The 22,880-nt window shown below is 47.5% G+C and overlaps 1 long non-coding RNA gene across 1 annotated transcript; it reads right to left on the minus strand.

The window, feature by feature from the left end:
• Positions 1-4,368: 4,368 nt before the first annotated feature.
• LOC142827401 (uncharacterized) lies at positions 4,369-12,963 on the minus strand. The gene is made up of 3 exons (XR_012902134.2): positions 12,361-12,963; positions 8,979-9,162; positions 4,369-8,400 (listed from the first exon to the last, which is right to left on the minus strand). It is a non-coding gene; the product is annotated as an uncharacterized LOC142827401 (long non-coding RNA).
• Positions 12,964-22,880: the final 9,917 nt, after the last annotated feature.

Raw genomic sequence — 22,880 nt, forward strand, 5'->3', positions numbered from 1 at the left:
TCATTGCCTAGGGGGGACATGATAGCGGTTTTCAAATATCTAAAAGGGTGTCACAAGGAGGAAGGAGAAAATTTGTTCCTCTTGGTTTCTGAGGACAGGACAAGGAGTAATGGGCTTAAAGTGCAGCAAGGGAGGTTTAGATTGGACATTAGGAAAAAATTCCTAACTGTCAGGGTGGTCAAATATTGGAATAAATTGCCAAGGGAGGTGGTGGAATCTCCCTCTCTGGAGATATTTAAGAACAGGTTAGATAGACATCTGTCAGGGATGGTGTAGATGGAGCTTGGTCCTGCCTTGAGGGTGGGGGGCTGGACTCGATGACCTCTCGAGGTCCCTTCCAGTCCTATGAGTCTATGATTCTAATTGCCACTTTTTCTGTGATGGCTTTCAGCAAATACAAATGGCCTGGAAAAAGCTGGCAGGAATCAAACTGTCACCGCCACAAGGTGGGCGAGGTAATATTTTTTATTGGACAACTTCTGTTGGTGTGAGAGACAAGCTCTCAAGCTAGATAGAGCTCTGCTTCAGGTCTGGGGAAGGAACTCCTGGCATCACAGCAAAATGCAAGGTGGGACAGATTGTTCAATTGACTGGGATGGGGAATGTTTTTGGGGTTGGACGCCACTGGCCCTTGCAATAAATTCAGTCAGGGGCTGGCCACAAGTGAGAAGCAAAAACAAACAAACAAACTTTCACTGATGTGGCCCCTGTCTGAGAAGGGAAAAGACATGCCTCATATTCCCCTCATACACCAGAGCCTAGGGGGTCCCATGCTATTAGATTTTGTGTGCTCTAGTCCTTCAATGGGGCAGTAGGGAGATGGGAAGTGGGGGGGGGGGGGAGTTTGGAGCACCATCGCAGGTTCCCAATTCTGGGAAATGTATGCTATCTTGCCAGTCTGAATTTGTCTAGCTGCAACTTCCAGGTCTTGGAACATATTGTACCTTCACGCTTAGACTGAAGATCACGTTATTAAATATTTGTTCCCTGTGGTGGTACTTAGACCCTGTGATCAAGCCATCCTGCAATCTTTGAGCTCCTTGTGTCTGTCAATCAATGGGAGGTTTGCTAACCCTCTAATCATTTCCATGGCTCTTTTCTGAACCCTCTCCAATGGATCAACATCCTTGTCGAACTGTGGGCACCAGAACTGGACACAGGATTCCAGCAGTGGTCACATTAGTGTCTCATATAGAAGTGGAATAGCTTCTGTTGAGGAATCCCAGAATGGTGTTTCCCACAGCTCTTCTGGTCTGTGTCACACTGGGCTCTTGTGTTCAGCTGATTATCTACGATGGCCCCCTAAACTTTTACAGAGTCACTGCATCCCACGATAGACTTCCCATCTTGTAAGTATGGTCTACAAGCTTAGCTGGCTCCCTTATCTTAGTATCAGAACCATTTTCTAATTTAACTTCACAATTCCCATGTGAGGCAGGGAAGCACTGCTATTCCCATTTAATGACAGAGCACTGAGACTTGAGGAATGGTTACACTTTGAGCTGGGGATGTGATTCCCAGCTGGACGAGACGTCCCCACGCCGGCTCCGATTTTCCTGTTTCCTTGCAGGCTGGAGACAGGCGGCTACAGACATATCCCTCTGAGAGCCAATGCACAATATTTCATACAATTCCTCCTAGATTTCTTCCACAGACTCCAAACCCTAATTTTATTCTTTAGTGTTGTCTCTGTTGTCTAGGAGAAAAATGAACAGGATGGTGATTGATGGAGTCTGCCTGTGGAACACTTCATGCTCACTGTTTGATTTGTAGTGTAAACAAACTCCGCATAATTAGACATGGGCTCGAGCTACAGAGCTCCATTCCAGATTTCAAATAGCCCAAACTCCAGGGGGTACCTGAATCCAAGCATTTGGTTCATCCTGTTAGACAGATGGGATCCTTTAGCAAAACTGGGATCTTGACCAAGATTTAAATGCTGATCAACTCCAAAGTTACATGGATGAGAAGCATTAGCTAAACAAATTATTTAGAAAAATGTGGCATCAACATGCTGAATATCACTGGACTTTTATTACCATTCCCCCCATCCCCAACTATAGCTGCAAGGACCCATAGTATTAAAACCTAGGCCTCCTGGTCCTTGATTGACTACCACAGCCACACCGCCAATCCGCAGCTCTAGGAGGGCACTGAGCAATGGACTATGAGTCTTGTAAGTCCAGGATATACTGCCCACAGCGGGCCTGATTGGCTGTGCTCCCAGGGTCCCTGATTGGTCCAGGCATACTACTTAATCCTGGGGAGGGGGGACACCAGGAAGTTGTCTGTGCAACTAGGTGAATCCTCAGCTGCTAGCAGGACAGTCCTTGGTCCTGCTCTGTTTTGTTGCAGTCCTGTGCTGGGAGGGGAAGGAGGGAGGGTCCGGACTTGAAAGTTTAGTTAGTAATGGTGCTGGAAGCAGGCAGTGAGAAACTTGCTCTGAATGTAACAGAGTTTAAGTCACACAGTAGAAAGTGTTTTTATTTTTCTTGTAACCATTTCTGACTTTAATGTCTCATTGCTTGAACTCACTTAATATATGTGGACTGTCTAGGAGTGTGCTGGGCAGTACAAGACATACACTTCTGGGGAAAATCCTGGACTGGGAATGTGTTGAGCCGACCTGGCAGTATAGCCAAGGCTAGCAAGAGCCAGATTATAGCCTAAGTGTGGCTGGTAGGCTGTAAGCACTTTCTCTCTCTCTCTTCCCCTCCACCCCGGGATGTGACTTGCCTGCTGTTTGGGTATTTGTGAGTGGCCTGGGGTGAGGGGAAGTTACTCCCAGCAAAGCATTGTAAAGGCATCCAGGATTTCAGGGCAGGATAGATACAGCCCCTCACTGATCAGGATGAACACAGTCCTTAATGAACAACATTGTCTTTGGGACCACGCCAATCTATGCAACTCATGAGAGCACTAAGGAATTCCACTCTCAGGACCCCTTATTGGCCCAGCAGAAAAGGAGGGCTGTGTCTAGACTGCACCCCTTTTGTGGAAAAGGGGTGCAGTCTAGACACAGCTGAGATGTGTCCGGTCGTGTTGGACAGCTAACCAATAGAGTATTGCACTTACAGCACATACTCCTAGTTCCACCTCCCTCCCTCTCCGATGCAAGACAGAATCCACCCAGCAGATGCTGGTAGTCCAGTGCAGAGCATTTTAGAGCAGGGGGGAGGGGCATGGCAGGGGGAAGTGAGTGACTTTGCAGGGAGCTCTACCTTTCTCTGAACTGGCTTTGGTACTGCTACTCCTTTTCTAACTTTTGGCAGTTAGCCAAAGTTTGAGGCGCCTGGGGCTGTTTCTGTTAAGAGGAGAAACTGAGGCTGGAGAAAGGTATCCATGGTGCAGTCCTGTCTATTTACCAGGAATGTACATAAAAATGGCCATACTGGGTCAGACCAAAGGTCCATCTAGCCCAGTAGCCTGTCTGCCGACAGTGGCCAATGCCAGATGCCCCAGAGGGAGGTAAATCTCATGTGATCCCTCCCCTGTCACTCATTTACAGACAGAGGCCAGGTACAAAATCCCCTTTCTTTGAACACAGGTGACACCAAACAGCAGGAGCCAGTTTCTTTGCTCACAGCTTCAAGCCTCAGTTAGCCAGCACTTTGCCCGAAAGTGCTCTGGCTTAGCTTGTTCTCAGGGCTCACTCTACCAGTGCTTCTGTTGCTGTATCTGGTGCTCCCTTAGGGCACATCTACCCTACGCGCTTATTTCAAAACAAACTATTTCAGAATAAAAACTCCGAAAGAGCTTATTTCGAAACAGGCGTTATTCCTCGTGAAATGAGGGTCACAGATTTCAGAATAAGAAGAGCGACTTGCTGTGAAGACGCTCACCTTGTTATTTTGAAATAATGTAACTAATCTTATTTTGAAATAATGCTGCAGTGTAGACATGTCCTTATGGTCCTTTCTCCCCAGTCTTTCTATTGTTTCTCTTACAGACACACGGACCTTCACAACACAATAGCCAGTGAAACTCAGTCATCCACACGTGCCTGACTTTTGGGCAACATGTATGCCTATGTTTGGAGTGAAGGCTGCTATTATTTCAATTACCTGGTTACTTAAAGCAGCTTAGGTCTAGATGACCGAAAGCATATACGCTCCTAACTTCCATTTGAAATTAAGGATCTAGGCCTACCTGGCTTATTACAACTATCTTAAATGAAGGGAAGTAGTCAACCCCTCTCCCTCCCCCTGCCCCCATCTTAACCCTAGCTCTAAAGAGATTTCACCTGACCACTGCACACCTTTAAAACAAGAAGGAAGGCAAGAGTTACCAGTATCCCAGTGTATGGTGCTATGAAGTGAGGAAGGAGGAAGCATGAGAGAAATCAATGTTGCAATAGCTGCCCTTGAGGAAGACTTTGCTTGCTAGAATGTTGTGAATTGCACCAAACCCAGCAACTGTAGAGAGTAACAAATTCCAGCTCTGACTCCCAGGAGGATCTGATTTAAATTGGATGCTCTAATAATGGAAAAGCGACGAGGAGTCCTGTGGCACCTTATAGACTAACTGTAGTGTAGGAGCATAAGCTTTCGTGGGCAAAGACCCACTTCGTCAGATGCATGGAGTGACTGTCATGCACATCTATCCAAGGATCTGGCTGGATGCAAGAGCAGAAGCATGACAGGTACATCCATATACAGTCTATGCAAAGGTTAACAATATCTTGCTTCCATTTCCCATGTATAAAAGTGACTCAAAGCGTCCTCTTAAAATGGCCTGAATGTCATCTTAGCCTGGGACGTGAAACGATTTTCAAAATCGCCACAAGCAAAACCAAACCAAAACAAAAAAACCCCCAAAGCTACTGAATTTCAGAAAAGTTGAAAAGATGATTGCTATCACGCTGGTAAAACAAAGGACACTGTGAGAGTGACAAAGTGGGTGAGGTCATATCTTTTATCGGACCAGTTCCTGTTGGTGGAAAAGACAAGCTTTGGAGCTACACAGAGCTCTTCGTAAAGCCATCGTCAGCTGTAGGACTCTGGACCATTTCGGTAGAATTCCTTTTTTTCAAATTAGGGCGAGGTACTATGTATCTTTATGATAAGATGAAGTGCAAACAATGTGGAAATCTCATGCACTCTCCAGTGGTCCTGTTTCCCCATATCCAAACTCCTGAGCAGTACACTAATTCAGGTTGAACCTCTATGGTCCGGGTCTCTGGTCTGGCAACATCCATGGTCTGGAAGGACCACAGATGTTGCAGGACTAGAGTGCCCCAGCAGCAGAAGTTGCTGGCGACTCAGAGCACAACCAGACAGCAGGTGCCAGCAGTGCACCAGAACCCGCAGCCAGTGGGGCAGGGAAGTCAGCAGGGGGAGGGCAGGAGAGGAGTTCTGGCGGGGTGACAGGGCTGCATGGAGCTGCAGTGGGGCTGCTGTAAGGTTGGCTGGGTCACAGGGAGCTTTAGTGGGGCTGCCGTAAGGCTGGCAGGGTTGCCAGGAACTCTGGTGGGGCTACTGCAGCTCACAGAGCCAGGAGCTCCAGCGAGGCTGCCACAGCTTGTGGGACCGGAAGGCTGGGGAGAGGAGCCCTAGTGGCTAGGGAATGGAGCCCAGCGGGGAGGCTGGTGTCCCCTCTCCCAGACCTCCCTTGGTCCAGCAAACTCTCTGGTCTGGGACCGGTCTGGTCCTGAGGGAGCTGGACCAGGGAGGTCCAACCTGTTGGTGCTTTTGCTAACATATTGAGTAATGAGTGCAAATGTGCTGTAGTCAACCCCAACAGGTCACGAGACATATTGGTTTGAAAATCATGGGTTTGTTTGTTTAAAACAATATTTTCTGGGGGAGCATCAATGGTTCTCTGTAAGCAGCAGGGCTATTGTCTTCCTTTGCTCTTTAATGAAAGCTGATTTTCACCTAATCATTTCATTCCGGAAGCTGGAACTTTTAGAGAAACACTGAATGCTGTGAAACTCATGATCAGAGTTCTTAAACTGTGTTCCACGGCACACCCGTGTGCCATGGAGAACAAGAGAACAACAGAGTGCAAAATGGCCACTTTTTTTTTTTTTTTTGGCTCAACAAAAAATCTTTGGTGTTCCTTGGTCTTAAAAAGTTTAAAAAATACTGCTCATGATGAAACAGCAAGGGTTAGCAATGCTGGAAACACGGGCTGATTAATCTTTTCAACTTCTCACTGAGATGGATGGGTAGGTCAGGATACTCTCCATGTCACTGATGGGGAAAACATAGGCACAGAGAGCAGAATCCTTGGTCATTGTAATTAATTAGTTCATTGGCATTCTGCTCATTTATATCCACGGAGGAAATTGAGAGATTAGGTCGATTACTCAAAACCATAGAGTGGGGAATAGAATTCAATACCAGAACGGGGCAAATAATGGATTTTTCAGCTCATTGATTATTTTGAAAAGTTGAAGAAAAATCCTGTTCCTGTTGAAAAGTTTTTTTAATGTTGATCATTTTTAAATGCTTTGAGATTTTAAAATAAAATTAAAGGAAATATATGAATAAAATCTCATTTGAAGGCAAAACATTGAAGTGTTACAGTTTGAAACGGTTGAAGTAAAATGATTTCAGATTTTTTTTTTAAAATGAACAATTCAACAAAATTGACACAAATGTATGGAATGTTTCACAGTTGCCAACTCTGCATTATTTTGCCAAAAAAAGTATTAACTGAAATTTTTTGCTCAACTCTTTTTAGGAGTTCCTAGTCCTGATCTAGTGCTTTGTCCACTAGAGAAGTAACAGATGTAACAGACTCTGTCTCTTCTCAGAAGAGGGGCTGCAGTGGAATGAGACTGAAGTCTTGTGAGGGCTACATTTGGGGGGAAAAACTTAAAAACAACGAATAGTCTAGTAGCACCTTAAAGACTAACAAAACATGTATACGACTACATCTACACTGGCATGATTTTGCGCAAGAACTCTTCTGTGGAAGAGTTCTTGTGCAAAAACTCTTCCAGAAGAGAGCGTCTACACTGGCATGTGTCTTTGCGCAAGAGATGTGCTTTTGCGCAAGAGCATCCATGCCAGTGTAGATGCTCTTTTGTGCAAGAAAGCTCCAATGGCCATTTTAGCCATAGGGCTTTCTTGCGCAAGAAATTCATGTTGCCTGTCTACATTGGCCTCTTGCGCAAGAACAGTTGCGCAAGAGGGCTTATTCCTGAGCGGGAGCATCATAGTTCTTGCGCAAGAAGCACTGATTTCATGCATTAGAACATTAGTGTTCTTGCGCAAGAACTCGCGGCCAATGTAGACAGGCAGCAAGTTTTGGCACAAAAGTGGCCGTTTTTGCGCAAGATCACGCCAATGTAGACACAGCCGTAGATGGTATCATGAGCTTTCATGGACACAATCCACTTCTTCAGATGACTACATGTTTTGTTAGTCTTTAAGGTGCTGCTAGACTATTAGTTGTTTTTTAAGTTTTTCCAATTACAGACTAACTCGGCTACCCCTGTTATGTGGGGGGAAGTCAATCCAAGCTACACAATTCGAGTTACTTTAGTAGCGTAACTCAAGTCAACATGGCTTAGATCTACTTACCAGAGGGTCCATACTATGATGGGCTGGCGGGAGAAACTTTCCCATTGACTTTCCTTACTCCGCTTGTTCTGGTGGAGTACCAAAGTCAACGTCCAAGTGATTGACAGTCCATTTAGTGGGTCTTCACTAGACCTACAAAATCTACCCCCGAGAGGATCAATTGCTGCAGCGCCAATCCCAGCTGTAGTGGAGAAAAGTCCTGAGGTCAGGAGTGGCCTGGAACAGGCTAGGGACGGGGAGGGGAGTTGAGTGCCTGGTTGTCAGCAGAACTATCAGTCTTCTGCCCATGAAGACTTAGGAACAGGGTGGAAGCCTCAAACTCAGTGACAAGCTAAAAACAAAGAATAAGCACAACAAATACTGATTTGAAAAAAAATCAAGCAGTGAGCAATTCTGTTTTCCTTTTCACCCCTTCCCCGGTTGTAATGATTATTTCTGATTTGTATTGCATTTGTGCCTAGAGACACCATTCAGGATCAGAACCCGGCTGCGCTAGGCACTGTACACACACAGAGCACAAGCTTGTTACTTCCTCAGGATAGTGACTATCTAACCAATGTGACCTGGATGCAGCTTTAGCCAGCTGCTGTTCTCCAGCGCTGGTTCCAGCTCGAGTTGAGAGAGCTGGGAGATGGTGCGGTTTGCCAGACAGGAGTTGTCAGTGGATATCAGCTGCATACTGTTGGCTCTACAGCCTGCGTTCCCTACTGGTGCCATGCAGAGGTTAAATAATTCGGGGGATGGAATGCAGCTCTGTAGGCCTGTGCAGGTTGCAGGAAATGGAAGAACAGTCCATAGCATCCCTCTGTGTGCGGTCTAAGAAGAATTCCCTGAAATGGCTCAGGCTGTCTCCTTCACCAGCTACCTCCTGGAATTAGGGATGTTAAATTTAGATTGATTAACTAATGGAATAGTTGATGGAATTTCCATCAAGTATTCGATTAGTCGATAAGGGCGCCTCTGCCTTTCAACTGTAGCAAGAGCCTCACCGAGGCTCTTGTACATTTCAAAAGCAGAATCACAGCAGAACCGACATGAGTGGAGAATGCTTCAGTCCCCACACATGCAATTTCCCACTGTGCCTCTATCTCCTCTGCCGCAACAGTGCTGGGGGGAAACCGGCTTTTAAGCTAGCAACGCCCAGAACCTACTCCTGCTCCCCCCACTTGCTACCTCTCTCTCTGAGAGCAACCAGGGCAACCAGGTGGGGCCTTACATAAGCCCACAGCTCACATCTCACTCCCTTCCAGGCCTGGTAGCCAGCCCAGGCTGAAGGACTCCCCCCATAGGAGTGAAAGGGCAGGTTAGTCTCTGTGTCAGTCGGACTCAATACATTTCTACTGAAGCAGTCTTCCGTAGCAACCTGCCCACTAGGAGGTCACCGGCTCATTTCATGTAGGCCACCAAAGAGCCAGCAGATACCTGCAGCTTTCAGTCACTACCAACCTGGGCCAGTTTCAGCTTAGCAGCCTGCAGATGCTGTTTCCCATTGCCAGTCCTTGAACCCACGCTTGTTTGCTGGGAAGGATGTAGGCCAGCCTGAAAGTCGCCTCTGTAGCAGCGCATCATCAATGTAAAGCTTGCTGCAATGAGTGTCAGTCCTCTCCCTCTACTGCCCTTGGGCTGCGTTCTGAGGCGGAGCACACGAGGAGGGACATGTTACATTGTCTCACTTAAAAAGTTTGTCTGAACTAAGTATTACAATTAAAAGTCAAGCCTGAATAATTGAAAAGTGCCTGAGCCCAGAGCCATTAATACAGGAATGTGCGCTTTAAATTATTTTTAATATGCTCTGCAAGGCATCCATAAAAGACCCCTAGCCAATATGCATTTGAATTCCTTGCATTAGGGTTTGCAGAATTTAAATTCATTGCGCTATGAGGGATTGGAAACCCATCAGCATTTCAATTAGATGGAACTCTTGTGTGGTCAAAAATAAAAAGGGGCAGGGAGACTGAATGGGGCATTGGTAAGAAGACACAGAGGCTATCACCTGTAAGTCAGTGGTTTCAATCCAGGCCGGGTCAATCCAGGCTTATGTGGCAATGAATTTTTAGTATCTGCCCAGCGCCTCAGGAACAAGTGTCTGTCAGGAGTCAGAGATCCTCATTTGTAAGTGCAATAGGCACCTTTATTGGCAGTGTGGCCTATATTCATAATAACTGGCTCCCTGGGCTACATATGTATTAATGGACCCTCTTGCTGGCAGACACATCAGAGAGGCCCAGGAGGGAACGGGCCATGGAGACCAAGCTGCCCTCTCAACCCTAGAGGTGATGCCTTCCTCTCAGGTATTGCCTCAAGCACAATAGCAAGGCAGAGGTAGGTGAACTCCAGGCCCTCAGAGGCCCTGTTAATGTACCCACTTTGCACATCCTGCATATTCGTTAATAGGGTCTGTCCCTGCTTATGTGCTGGTGATGGGGGTCAGCTTCTAGGATGTGGCATGGAACTGTAGGCCAATGTGACTGAGTCGCCTGCTGGCAGCCAGATCAGGTGAGACACATTGGTTCCAACGTCAGAGCACACAAGGCTGAGAGTATCTCTGGGACAAGAGGGAACCGGTGTCCTGATACAATTAAGCACTGAAGCGCATGACTAGTCTCATTGAAGTTAAACACATGCTCAAGGATTTTGCTGGATCGGGGCCCAGAGGCTCAGAAAAGAGAGGTCCTGCAGGGAGAAGCCCCAGGAAGAGCCAGGTTCGAGAGGAAGTGCAGGGAGAGGTTTATGCTTGCTATTTAAGTACACATAAAGGCCAGTCTCCTGGAGAGAGGGGAATTAGGATAATATCAGGCATGAGTATACCAAGCGAGCAGGAGCAGGGTGAGGAGTGATCCACTACAATGCAATGTAAGGAGCTGCACATTGTCACTCTCAGACATGCCATGGAAGCATCACACTTTTGTGGAGTTTTGTAATCCTGGCCCTTACACGGGGATGCTGTCCCCAAATCCTGCTTGGGGCTTTTGTCTTCCTAGACAGCCTTGGGACAGCAGCTGTCCTTAGATTGTAATCCCTCCTGGGCAGGGAGCTTCTCTTTGTTCTCTGTTTGTACAGCACCTAGCAAGGGGGTGGGGAGGGTCCTGATCCCTGGCTAAGGCCCTTATAATAATAATTAATAATGTCCGATCCATTGGAAACCTCGCCACTAGATGCTGGGTTGGATAAGCATTTTTATCTGGCCCCTCCACATCTGCACTTCTGATCCCAAATCTGACGGGCTCTCTGCTACTCTGCCTCCCACTCCCAACCTAGCTTTTTGGGGGCCTTCTCTCTCTGAATGACTCCAGGAGTGGTCTTTGTAATGTTATTAATGTTTTATTATATGGCGATAGTGTCTAGTAGCCTCAGTCATGGACTAGACACCACTATGCTAGGTGCTGTACAAACTGAACAAAAAGATAGGCCCTGCCCTAAGCAGTTTATAATCTAACCATAAGACAAGAAACAACACGTGAATCATAGACAAACCAGTGGGGCAATGCAAAGAAACAGTGAGACAATATTATATAAATACAAACTCAGTGCAGTGTGATCTTCCTGAGTCTGCAGACTGACAGAAGTGCCTCTACTACTATTCATAGGCATCAGCAGAGGTACTGGAGCTCTGAATGCCTGATCTATGTCATGTTCTTTTCACTCTGCCACTGCTTGGCAAATCTCTGAGCAGCAGCAAAGGCATCGGTGCTGTTCATTTACCACCACGGGAAGGAGAAACTGTGCTGTCTAAACTGATTTCACACTCAGAAATTGAACGTGGCAACCTTAAAGACTAGAAAAGTCATTTAAAACCAGGAGTTGGAGCTAAAACCCTGCACACATCGGTGGTTTATGCTCATGTAAGGAGTGATGAGCAAATCGGATGGTGGTTCTGTGTGGGAAAGCAACTGAAAGGCTGGACCCTTCTCAACAATTCAAATGAACTTCTGCCCTGTAGAAACTGGCCTGGCAGAAATAACAGGAAAATAGGGTGTCTCGTCCCTTTCCCAGCAACTCCGTTGTTCAACCAGGGGGCCGGGAATGGGTGTTCTGGTATTTCTGCTTCCGAGTTCTGCCCGAAAGGAGGGAAGTCGGAAGCACATCAAATTCTTTTCTACTCGGGTGAGTCAGTTCAACTGGTTCATTCTCATGGGTGGTCGGTGCAGCTAGGGCTGGGGGAGCCAGGCCGCCAGCTCCACTTACAGCCCCGCCCCCTCTGCTGAAGCGCCACCATGGGGAAGGCGGGGGCGAACACATGCACACATGCGCCCCAGACCCCTCTCTCCCCCCGGAGCACTGGGGAGGGAGGAGGCCGTGCAGCCCGAGCCTCCTCAGCCCCGCAGCACAGGGAGGGCGGGTGCTGGGGGAAGCAACACTCCGCCCCCCGAATGCCTACAGCAGGCGTTGTAGGGGTGGGGCCATGCTTGGTGGTTTGGGACGGCTGTGCCCTTTCCCCGCCTAGGCTACCAGACACCCATGTTTATTCTCCATCCTTCATGGTGGCCACATTCCAGGCCTGCTGATGGGGAGGGAGGGTGTCAAAGCGGGCAACTGCCCCTGGGCCCAGTGATACAAGAAGGGCCCAGAGCTCCTGGCCACCACTGCTACGGCAGCGGCAGCCTTTTAAATGGCTGCCAGAGCACTGCGTGGTGCGCTATGAGCAGCACTGAAGGGGAGGCACAGTGCCCCAGCCCCCGCACCTTCCACCTGAGGTCTCGCCCCTTCAGAGGGTCCGGCGCAGGGCCCCATCCCACCTGGCCCAGGGGCTCGATGAGGCTGTCGGCCCCACGGTTTGCAACAGCACTTTTGGGAGCCCCTCCTGGCCCTGCAAAATAAAGATACAGACCGTCCCGGCTCCTTAGCTCCCTGATTCACTTCCCTGCTGTTAACATCCAGACGGATTCACACCAATATACTCTTGATGTTCCCTGTCACGGCGGGGCCATCGCCCTGCTGCCAAACCGTCCTCCTCCACAGTTTGCTAACGTCTGCCTCAGGCTCCCACACGCCTGGCTCGGCTCAGAGCCCCCTAGATCCTCAGGCCAGCCACGGCGGCTGACCCTGACTGACCCCAGTTTAACACAGGGCAAGAGGCATGGAGAGACAGATGTAACTGCTCCATTACTGTGAGGAAAGCAACCAAGGGGCAGCGGCTGTCACCGTCTGTGCAGTCTTCTAGCCGACGCGGGCCGTGAACCTAGCGCGGGTGGCTGTCGTTTTAGGCTGGTTTGTGTCCTGAGAGTGGGCGTGTGGTTTTGTGTTTTAAATGCATCCAACGTGAAGCCGAGCAAAGGCAGGCTCTGTAAAAAGAGATGATTCTGTCTTCAGGGAAGGTAGCGCGAGGGGCAGTAAGAGCTCAAAGGAATGTCTAATCTGGTTCAACTGTGAAAGGCCTTTTTGGGTTTGCAAGTGCCCCTCCTGTGAGGCACCCTGAAGACATTGGCGTAGGCTGCGTAGTCCAGAAAAACAGGAATATTGAAGCGAAGAGGCCCCGTTCCAAGGCGGGGGGAGGGGGGAATATGGGGGAGGGTTGAGGGAAGGAATGAACAGTAATGTCTGCAAAGAAAAATATGTGAGAAAGGAAGGAGATAGCCTGCCATCTAGTGGAATTTGCAGGCTGCTTCAGGCCAGCAGTTATATAACCTGCCTAAGGGGAGGGGGGGATAAATAACACCCCAAACTGTTTTTAATGCACATCAAGTCGGAGCGTGGAAACACAAAGGAACGTGCCTACATTCTGGGGAATCTCACGTTATTTCCCTGTGTTCTTTTCTCTACCAGTTGAGTGGCACAACCCAGTGATATTAGTGGCTGCTCTGCCTTTCTCCAGCCGTGCTGGGCTATCAGGTACCTCTGCCAAAGAAATTTGATGAGATGTGGAAGCATAAATGCATTAAATAAAATCCACTGATCTAAAAGAGTTGAATCCAATGGCTTCTCTTGCCGTTTTCCTTTAAGCCTGTCTTTCTCTCTCCTGCTACCTCTGATTCATTCTATCCCTTTACAGACTAACCGGCTTTTTCCTGTTCTTTATTCCATTTCCCCCCTATTCATTTATTGAGGAATCATTCACCAGGTTACAAATCTTTGCCATGCAAACATCAGAAACAAAACAATCGCTACAACAGGAAGATTTTTGCTGAAAGAGACATTATTGGGGACTATAACTACCAGAGCTCTCTCTTTAACAGGGTGTTAAAATAATAGTGCGAGCATCTCTACAACAACTATGATATGTCATTTCTAGTGATGTAATTGAATACAGTAAAATCTTGGCTCACACACACTGAACAGACCAGGCATGTATATTAAATGGTAACAGCCATAAACATTGGACAGGTGTGGTTTTGGTTTTTGCAGGTAAGTGTACTTTGAATAAAAGGTAATTAAATATCTAAGTGTCTCTTTGCCCTCGGTCTATTTTGCTGGGCACATAATTGCTGTGCTAATTTTTCCATAACAACATCCTGACATTTTCTAAACTATTCATATATTATTGGATTTTATTCTTTTATTAAACAGCTCCCTCTCCTTTCCTTTCTTTGAAAAACAGCTTCTGCTTCCTTGCCATTTCTGCCCTGTCTCTCATTTGCCCCACATTGTGTTACCTCCCACTTCTACCTCAGTTTGTTTGCCTCCTGCCCCCCCCCCTTCTCTCTGCTAACTGCAGCATCATCTCTCTGTCCCCCTTGTTCTTGCACCCCCTTGAATGTCCCTCCTCCCTGGGCATTCCCCTTCCCCTGGTGGACACTGTCTTGCTGGGTTACCTTGGGCAAGTCACATCACCAAGCTGTGCCTCAGTCTCCCTGCCTGTAAAATGGGGATAATGCAAAGTGCTATGCGGTGTACTGATAAAAAAAACTACCATATACAAGCTGGATGTTGTTGAACCTGCCTCTCTTCCCCAGCCCTAGCCTTAGAGAGGGAAGGAGGAACACATTTGGGAAGGAAAAAGGGGCATAATCCATCTGGGGGACAGCATCAGATGTTCCTGGGAAAAACTGAAAATTATTGGTGAGGAGAGCAACCTGGATCCTCTCTTCATTTGTCCCCCTCCCTCTCCCCCTGTTGCACACTGCTTCTTTTTTTATATAAAAAGGGATTCCCCCTATATCAGACAGTTTATATAGGCTCTATTTTTATGCTCAGCATTGTAAGGATCCATGGAGAAGACCCTGCAGGGTTTGGGATAACTGACATTCCCACATGCCACTGGTAGGATGGGCAGAGACACAGGAAGTACCGCCCAAAAGATCCAGAGCGACTGTACCCTGTGGCCTTCTGATTGGTCAAGTGCACTATTTAACCCTGGCTGGTGGCCCAGGAAGTTGTCTGGGCAACCATCCAAACTTCTGACTCGCTGCAACTCCCAACCTTATCTTGTCTTCCAATCTCCGACCCTGGCCTGACACGGATCCTGACTCTTGCCTTCTGATTGCAGCTCGGCACTAGCTCTTGTGTCTGACTGCAGCCTGCCTCCAACTCTCTTAGCCGACTGTGCTCTGGAGATTTCACCAACTCTTTGTAATGGGTTGTGTCTCACTGTCACAGCATCTCCTGCTGGTCACGCTGGGAATTAGCAAAGTCCAGCCTCAGCTTTCCTGGTGGTGTCTTGCTCCATGACACTGACCTGTCACTCAAGGGTCCTCCCCTCCCAGGGAACTCCAACCCTCTATATCCACCTTGCCTCAGTGACTCACTGCCAGCTGTCATCCAGCCCCTATCTCAGGGGCTAGCTGCAGCCTGAAACGACTACTCATCATTGGCAAGGGGGTGTGGACCTACTCCTGCCCTGGCTGCTCCTTTGCAGCCCTAGTGCCTCCCTGAGTTCCTTTTGCTAGGCCTTAGCCTGGGGTTTATTCAGGTCTGAACACCCCTGGCTCATCTGGCCTTCTCCCAGCACTGCTCTGTCCAAGGTACCCTACTAACAGGCAGCTAGGACCAGAACCCTCTCCTTCCAGAGCTGGAGTAAGAATGGATGATGCTTGGCCAGCCATCCTTTTATACAGGCCTGCTGGGCTCTGATTGGCTGTCCCCAAGCCTTCTCCCAATTGGTTCCAAGCCTCAGCCCTCTCCCAGGGCTATTTTAACCCTTTTCATTCCAGTGAGGGGTAAACTGCCCTGTTGCACCTCTGCACACAGACATCTGTTTTACATCTGTTCTTGACATGTGGCCCCCAGTCCAGCTGTGACTGCTAGGCCTATGCCCCAGTCCCATACAGCTTGCTGAGACTCACTTTTGACCCCCTTTATGGGAGGCCCTTAACAGGGATATGGAAGGGGTGGATTCATCACCCCCCATTGGACCCCAGGGGGTACTGAATCTGTAAGAGTGGGTGTCACCACTCCAAACCGAGAACCATCTGCTATGGTCCCAAGCAGCATAGCCCCTAAGAGAAAATCAGCCATTCCAAGAGCAGCTAGCAGTATCCCATGAAGGAAAGTCCAGGTCTTTTTAGAATGGAAGAACAGAGTCCCACAGTCCCACTGCCTGAGTGTTTTAATGGGACTCACCAAAACCTCAATGCGTTCCTTTTCCTGCGCTGCTCTGGAGCATACCCCGCTGACCAGGGTCGGGGGGGACTAGTGTCTCTGAAAACCTCGCCGTTTCCTTAATGCCAAAATACACCAAAACCAGACGGCTCTGACTTGACTTACTCTGCAGAGTGGTCCAGGAGCCCAGGAAGTGGCTGTACAACCTGAGGAAGCAAGGCCCAGAACCAAAATGCAATGTTGCTCACAGGATGGGATCACCTGCCTTGGTGGGCCCATGTACATTTCCCCGGGATACCCCCAGCTAGAAGAGCTCCGTCGCTGTCACTGCGCTCCATTGGCAGGCCATTTTGGCCACCTTAAAACTTTGCATACAGCTGCCTGTTTCATCTGCTGGCCCCATCTGTGAGCCAAGTTCTTCAGTGCTCATCAGAGAAGAACCTGAAAATGAATTATATGCCCTACCTATAATATCCAAATACCTCACCATGGGCCCATATGCTGCCAGGTATAACTATGCCACCACCCTATGTAGTTGATGTAGGCTTCAACTCAGTCATCCCAATTCTTGTCTCTCAGGGCATCCCATCTTTTTCACTTCTCTTGGCCTTATGGCTCTCCTTCACTATAGGTTCCCTGAGCAACAGGAAAAATATGTCCCATATTCCACCTGCCTTATCTTTTCATGCATTGACTGGAGAAACTGGGCGCCCAGTTCATCAGAAGGGGTTGACTATGAGAACATACCCTGGGTGAAATTGGATTGTTTCAGTAAAGGCTGTGGGGCCAGGTATGGGGGGAGTCAGAGTCTGAGGAGCTGTGGGGCCAACAGCTGTCATGCTGTAAGGCCTTCAGATGACGAGCCAGAGGCTGGAGGGCCAGAACCTGGGGGTCCAGGGCTCTGCCACTCCACAGCTTGGTCTGTGATTCCCCACCATTCATGCCCTCCCTGTGTTCCCTCATGGGCCTGAGCCTGAGCACCCCCGCAGCACCATCATTGTTCCCATCAGAACTGCCTGTCTGAGACCTGGCAGACACACTGGGGGAATGTGCTGAACCCCATCTGAACAGACCAGGCTGATGTTCCCTCTATTTTTTCCATCCATGTGCAAAATAAATTTTGTTACGTGCACCGAGGCATGTGTGGATGTGCACCACTAATAGAAACACATGCTGCCAACTGCTGCCAGCTGTGGGCTCTCTGCTAATCAGTGGGGCAGCATTTGAATCTCTCCTGGATGGCAGCCCAAGAGCTCAGCTTCCAGGGAACACTGGACTAGACCTGCAGGGCCTGCCCCCTGCTCTCCCTTTGGGCCCCAAACATTTGCGAACCCACCCTACTGCAGGGATTGGGGTTTCTCCTATTGTACTTGACCATTGTTTTCCAGGGTTCCAAGCCAACCTGCATTACCTTCATGAGTGGCTCTATCCTGGCCACTTTGCTCGTGGCTCCCCTCTTTCCTCACACTCTTGTCTCTCCTTCCTGATCCTTTGCCTGCTTCTTGGTCTGAGAGCCGACACACCGCCCCCTGCATCAAGCAGCTGGAAGGGGTTAGTTTGCCAGCCCTGCTGCCTCACCAGGTCTTGAGATGTCACGAGGTAGGCTGCCATTCAAGCTCACAGGGTGTGTCTAGACTACAGGGTTTTGTCAACAAAACTATACCTGCATCTACACTGCCACTGAGTTCTGTCGACATAACATCGACAGAACTCAGCAGTTTTGTCGACGGCTGTAAACCTCATTCTATGAGGAATAACACCTTTTTTCGACAGAGTTCTGTTGACAGAAGGCGTTATTGCATCTACACTGTCCTTTGTGTCTACACTGTCATGTCAACAAAGTGGCTTGCTTTGTCGACAGAATTGGATGTAGTCTAGATGCTGTTTGTCGACAGAAGCCTGTAGTCCAGACGTACCCACACAGCCGGCCCTACTTGCATGGGCCTGCCCCCAGGCCTGAAGCCAGTCAACTGCATGCCAGCAGAAATGACCAGGAGTTGGACGCTGCCAGACCGCTGCCTATGATACATGCTCAGCTGGGCTGCCTTGCATGCTCTGGTCATAGAATCACAGAATCATAGAGCTGGAAGAGAGCTCAAGAGGTCATCAAGACCAGCCCCTGCCCAAGGCAGGACCAATCCCAACTAAATCAACCCAGCCAGGGCTTTGTCAAGCCGAGACTTAAAAACCTCTAGGGATGGAGATTCCACTACTTCCCTAGGTAACCCATTCCAGTGCTTCACCACCCTCCTAGTGAAATAGTTTTTCCTAATACCCAACCTAGACCTCCCCCACTATAACTTGAGACCATTGCTCCTCTGCCATCTGCCACTACTGAGACAGAGCCTTCCTCCATCCTCTTTGGAACCTCCCTTCAGGAAGTTGAAGGCTGCTATCAAATCCCCCCTCACTCTTCTATTCTGCAGACTAAACAAACCCAAATCCCTCAGTCTCTCCTCATAAGTCATGTGCTCCAGCCCCCTAATCATTTTGGTTGCCCTCCGCTAGACCCTTTCCAATGCATCCACATCCTTTCTATAGTGGGGGGCCCAGAACTGGACACAATACTCCAGATGTGGCCTCACCAGTGCGGAATGTCAGAGTCAGTTTGGTCCTGACTGCTGGACAAACAAGAGGTGGCCCGGATGACAAGACTCCTTTTGTAGCTCGAAATCTCACAAGACCACCCCAAGAAGTCTCACGGGGACTAGAGAACCCACAGAGACCTGGTCCACCCTGTCTTTTTCTGCCCTCTCCCCTTTTGAGAGCCACCAAACTCACACTCTCTCTCAGCTCAAGGCCCCCGTCTTCCCATTCTGGAGCGTTCATGACTTTCTTTGTGGATTGGGAGGGTTTGCCAAAACAGGGTTTCCAGGGGAAACTCAGATTCAGCTTTCAGGCTGGAGTGACTGCCCTTGGTGCTTCCTCTCCCTGCTTCCAGATAGGATGATGCTGCAGAGGGAGTGTTTTGGGGCTGGAACGCCTCTCTCCCCTGCCTTTGTGCCTGGTGCCTGCAACTGACCAGGCGTAGCTGCATGGAGGAGCCAGCTCAGCAGTAAGCAAGCAGCAAATGCAACCCTCTGTCTTGCACAGCAGCAGTGTGCGGAACAAGAAGGTCAAGAAAAGGTCAGGCAGTAAAAGAAACAGCTATGGAAAGTGCATATCCCTAGATAGAACTAATGGAGCTAACATGCTTCTGGGCTCCCGTCATTCACCACAGATTTGTATGCCACTCAGAGGGGAATGATTTGCGGCAATTAACAGCGAGCTAACATCTGCTAACCTCTGGCTGTGACAGACAGGAGAGCTGAGGCTGCACTGAGTGAGGGAAGATGCTGCCAGGCGAATGTGCAAGAAGCTTACAAGTTGATTTAATGCCACTTCCCTCCTGAACCTCTCCCTGAAGCTGTAGCTTTATGTTTGAAGTCAGCATGAGCAGCCGGAAATGAAAGCAGTTCTAGTGACACACTGCATCCTTCTAAGCCTGCTGACACAAGCCACAATGTCCGACTTATTGCAAGCCCCTGCCAACACCACTGATATGGCTACGTCTAGGTTATCTGTGTCCGGATTGATTTGGAAATCGAGCAACCTCCCAGAAACATGATGGAATCAGACAATTTGTGGCACTGAACTGCTCTTCACCCTATAACCACTTTGCCCCCTGATGGCTGGTTTCAGAGGTGAGAAAACAGTAAGGATCCTTCCATACAGTTCAGCACTGACACGAAGATTTTCAATTAGCTCAAATATTAGATGCCTGGTCTATCTGAAAACTACGGACTAGGTTTCTAATCCCAGCTGTGCGGTTTATCTTTTAATGGTATGATTCATTTATGGTAATTGATCAGTCACAGAATGGCGCCCATCTTTTTTTTTTTTTCCGGTAAACCCTAAGACAATTAGTTAATTTATTTGGGGGCTAGAGAGTATTAACATTTATCATGACTCCAGAGCAACTCCACAGCCCAGACTCTAACCAGGATTTCACTATAAATCACTCACCCTAACTTCACGCAGGAGAACTGTCCAGCTTTTTCTGAATTCATTAATTTAAAATAACTGGACTGTAAAACTTCAGACTCAACATGCAGTTAAACTGCATGGAAATCTAGGTCTAGTTCACATAAGAACGGCTGTACTGGGTCAGACCAAAGGTCCATCCGGCCCAGTAGCCTGTCTGCCAAAAGTGGCCAGCACCAGGTGTCCCAGAGAGGGTGAACCGAAGACAAAGATCAAGCGATTTATCTCCTGCCATTCTTCTCCAGCCTCTGACAAACAGAGGCCAGGGACACCATTTCTATCCCCTGGCTAATAGCCTTTTATCAACCTAACCTCCATGAAATTATCTAGCTTCTCTTTAAACTCTATTATAGTCCTAGCCTTCACAGCCTCCTCTGGCAAGGAGTTCTACAGGTTGACTACACATTGTGTGAAGAAGAACTTTCTTTTATTAGTTTTAAACCTGCTACCCATTAATTTCATTTGGTGTCCTCTAGTTCTTCTATTATGGGAACTAATAAATAACTTTTCTTTATCGGCCCTCTCCACACCACTCATGATTTTGTATACCTCTATCATATCCCCCCTCAGTCTCCTCTTTTCTAAACTGAAAAGTCCCAGTCGCTTTAACCTCTCTTCATATGGGACCCGTTCCAAACCCCTAATCATTTTAGTTGCCCTTTTCTGAACCCTTTCCAAGGCCAAAATATCTTTTTTGAGGTGAGGAGACCACATCTGTACACAGTATTATACAGGGGCAGTAAGATATTCTGAGTCTTATTTTCTATCCCTTTCTTAATAATTCCTAGCATCCTATTTGCCTTTTTGACCGCTGCTGCAAACTGTGTGGAAGTTTTCAGAGAACTATCCACAATAACTCCAAGATCTCTTTCCTGATTTGTCATAGCCAAATTAGACCCCATCATACTGTACATATAGTTGGGGTTATTTTTCCCGATGTGCATTACTTTACACTTATCCACATTAAATTTCATTTGCCATTTTGTTGCCCAATTGCTCAGATTGGTGAGATCTTCTTGGAGTCCCTCACAGTCTGCTTCTGTCTTGACTATCCTAAACAGTTTGGTATCATCCGCAAACTTTACCACCTCACTGCTTACCCCTTTCTCCAGATCATTTATGAATAAGTTGAAAAGGATTGGTCCCAGGACTGACCGTTGGGGGACACCACTAGTTACCCCTTTCCATTCTGAAAATTTACCATTTATTCCTACCCTTTGTTTCCTGTCTTTTAACCAGTTCTCAATCCAAGAAAGGACCTTCCCTCTTATCCCAAGGCAATGTAATTTACACAAGAGCCTGTGGTGAGGGACCTTGTCAAAGGCTTTCTGAAAATCTAAGTGTAGTATATCAACTGGATCCCCCTTGTCTGCATGTTTGTTAACCCCTTCAAAGAATTCTAATAGATTAGTAAGACATGATTTCCCTTTACAGAAACCATGTTGACTTTTGTCCAACAAATTACGTTATTCTACATGCCTGACAATTTTATTCTTTACTATTGTTTCGACTAATTTGCCCGGTACTGAAGTTAGACTTACCTGTCTGTAATTGCCAGGATTGCCTCTAGAGCCCTTTTTAAATATTGGTGTCATGTTGGTTACCTTCCAGTCATTCGGTACGGAAGCCGATTTAAAGGATAGGTTACAAACCACAGATAATAGTTCAGCAATTTCCCATTTGAGTTCTTTTAGAACCCTTGGATGAATGCCATCCAGTCCCGGAGATTTGTTAACATTATGTTTTGCTATTTGTTCCAAAACCTCCTCTAATGACACTTCAATCCGGGACAGTTCCTCAGATTCATCACCCACAAAGGACGGTGCAGATTTGGGAATTTCCCTAACGTCCTCAGCTGTGAAGACTGAAGCAAAGAAATCATTTAGTTTATCTGCAATGGCTTTATCGTCCTTGATTGTTCCTTTTATATCTCGATTGTCTAGGGAACCCACAGGTTTTTTAGCAGGCTTCCTGCTTCTAATGTACTTAAAAAACATTTTGTTATTTCTTTTTGAGTTTTTGGCTAGCTGTTCCTCAAAATCTTTTTTTGCTTTTCTTACTATATTTTTATACTTGATTTGACAGTGTTTATGTTCCTTTCTATTTATCTCACTAGGATTGGACTTCCACTTCTTAAAAGATGCCTTTTTGTCCCTCACTGCTTCTTTTACATGGTGGTTATGCCACGGTGACTCTTTTTTAGGTCTCTTGCTATGTTTTTTAATTTGGGGTATACATTTAAGTTGGGCCTCTATTATGGTGTCTTTAAAAAGTTTCCACGCAGCTTGCAGGGATTTGGCTCTAGTCATTGTGCCTTTTAATTTCCGTTTAAGTAACCTCCTCATTTTTGTGTAATTCCCCTTTTTGAAATTAAATGCCAGAGTGCTGGACTGCTGAGGTGTTTTTCGCACCACAGGAATGTTAAATGTTATTATATTATGGTGACTTTTCCCAAGCAGTCCTGTAATGGTTATCTCCTGGACCTGATCCTGCGCTCCACTCAGGACTAAATCAAGAATTGCCTCACCCCTTGTGGGTTTCTGTACCAGCTGCTCCAAGAAACAGTCATTTAAGCCATAGAGAAATGTTATCTCTGCTTCTCTTCCTGAGGTGACATGTATCCAGTCAATATGGGGATAATTAAAATCCCCCATTATTATAGAGTTCTTTATTTTGGTAGCCTCTCTAATCTCCCTCAACATTTCAGTGTCAAAATGGTAGGAAGGATTTAACAACAAAAAATGGCCTGATTGCTTGATGTAGCAGAAGGCGCTAAAGTCCTCAGGGCCTGATCTCTGTAATTTCCTCTTAAAGGCCCACTTCCTCCAGGCTATCTATAGTGAATCTAGA

The sequence above is a fragment of the Pelodiscus sinensis genome, chromosome 2 (assembly GCF_052426305.1).
Source record: "Pelodiscus sinensis isolate ZL-2025 chromosome 2, ASM5242630v1, whole genome shotgun sequence".
Classification (NCBI taxonomy): Eukaryota; Metazoa; Chordata; order Testudines; family Trionychidae; genus Pelodiscus; species Pelodiscus sinensis.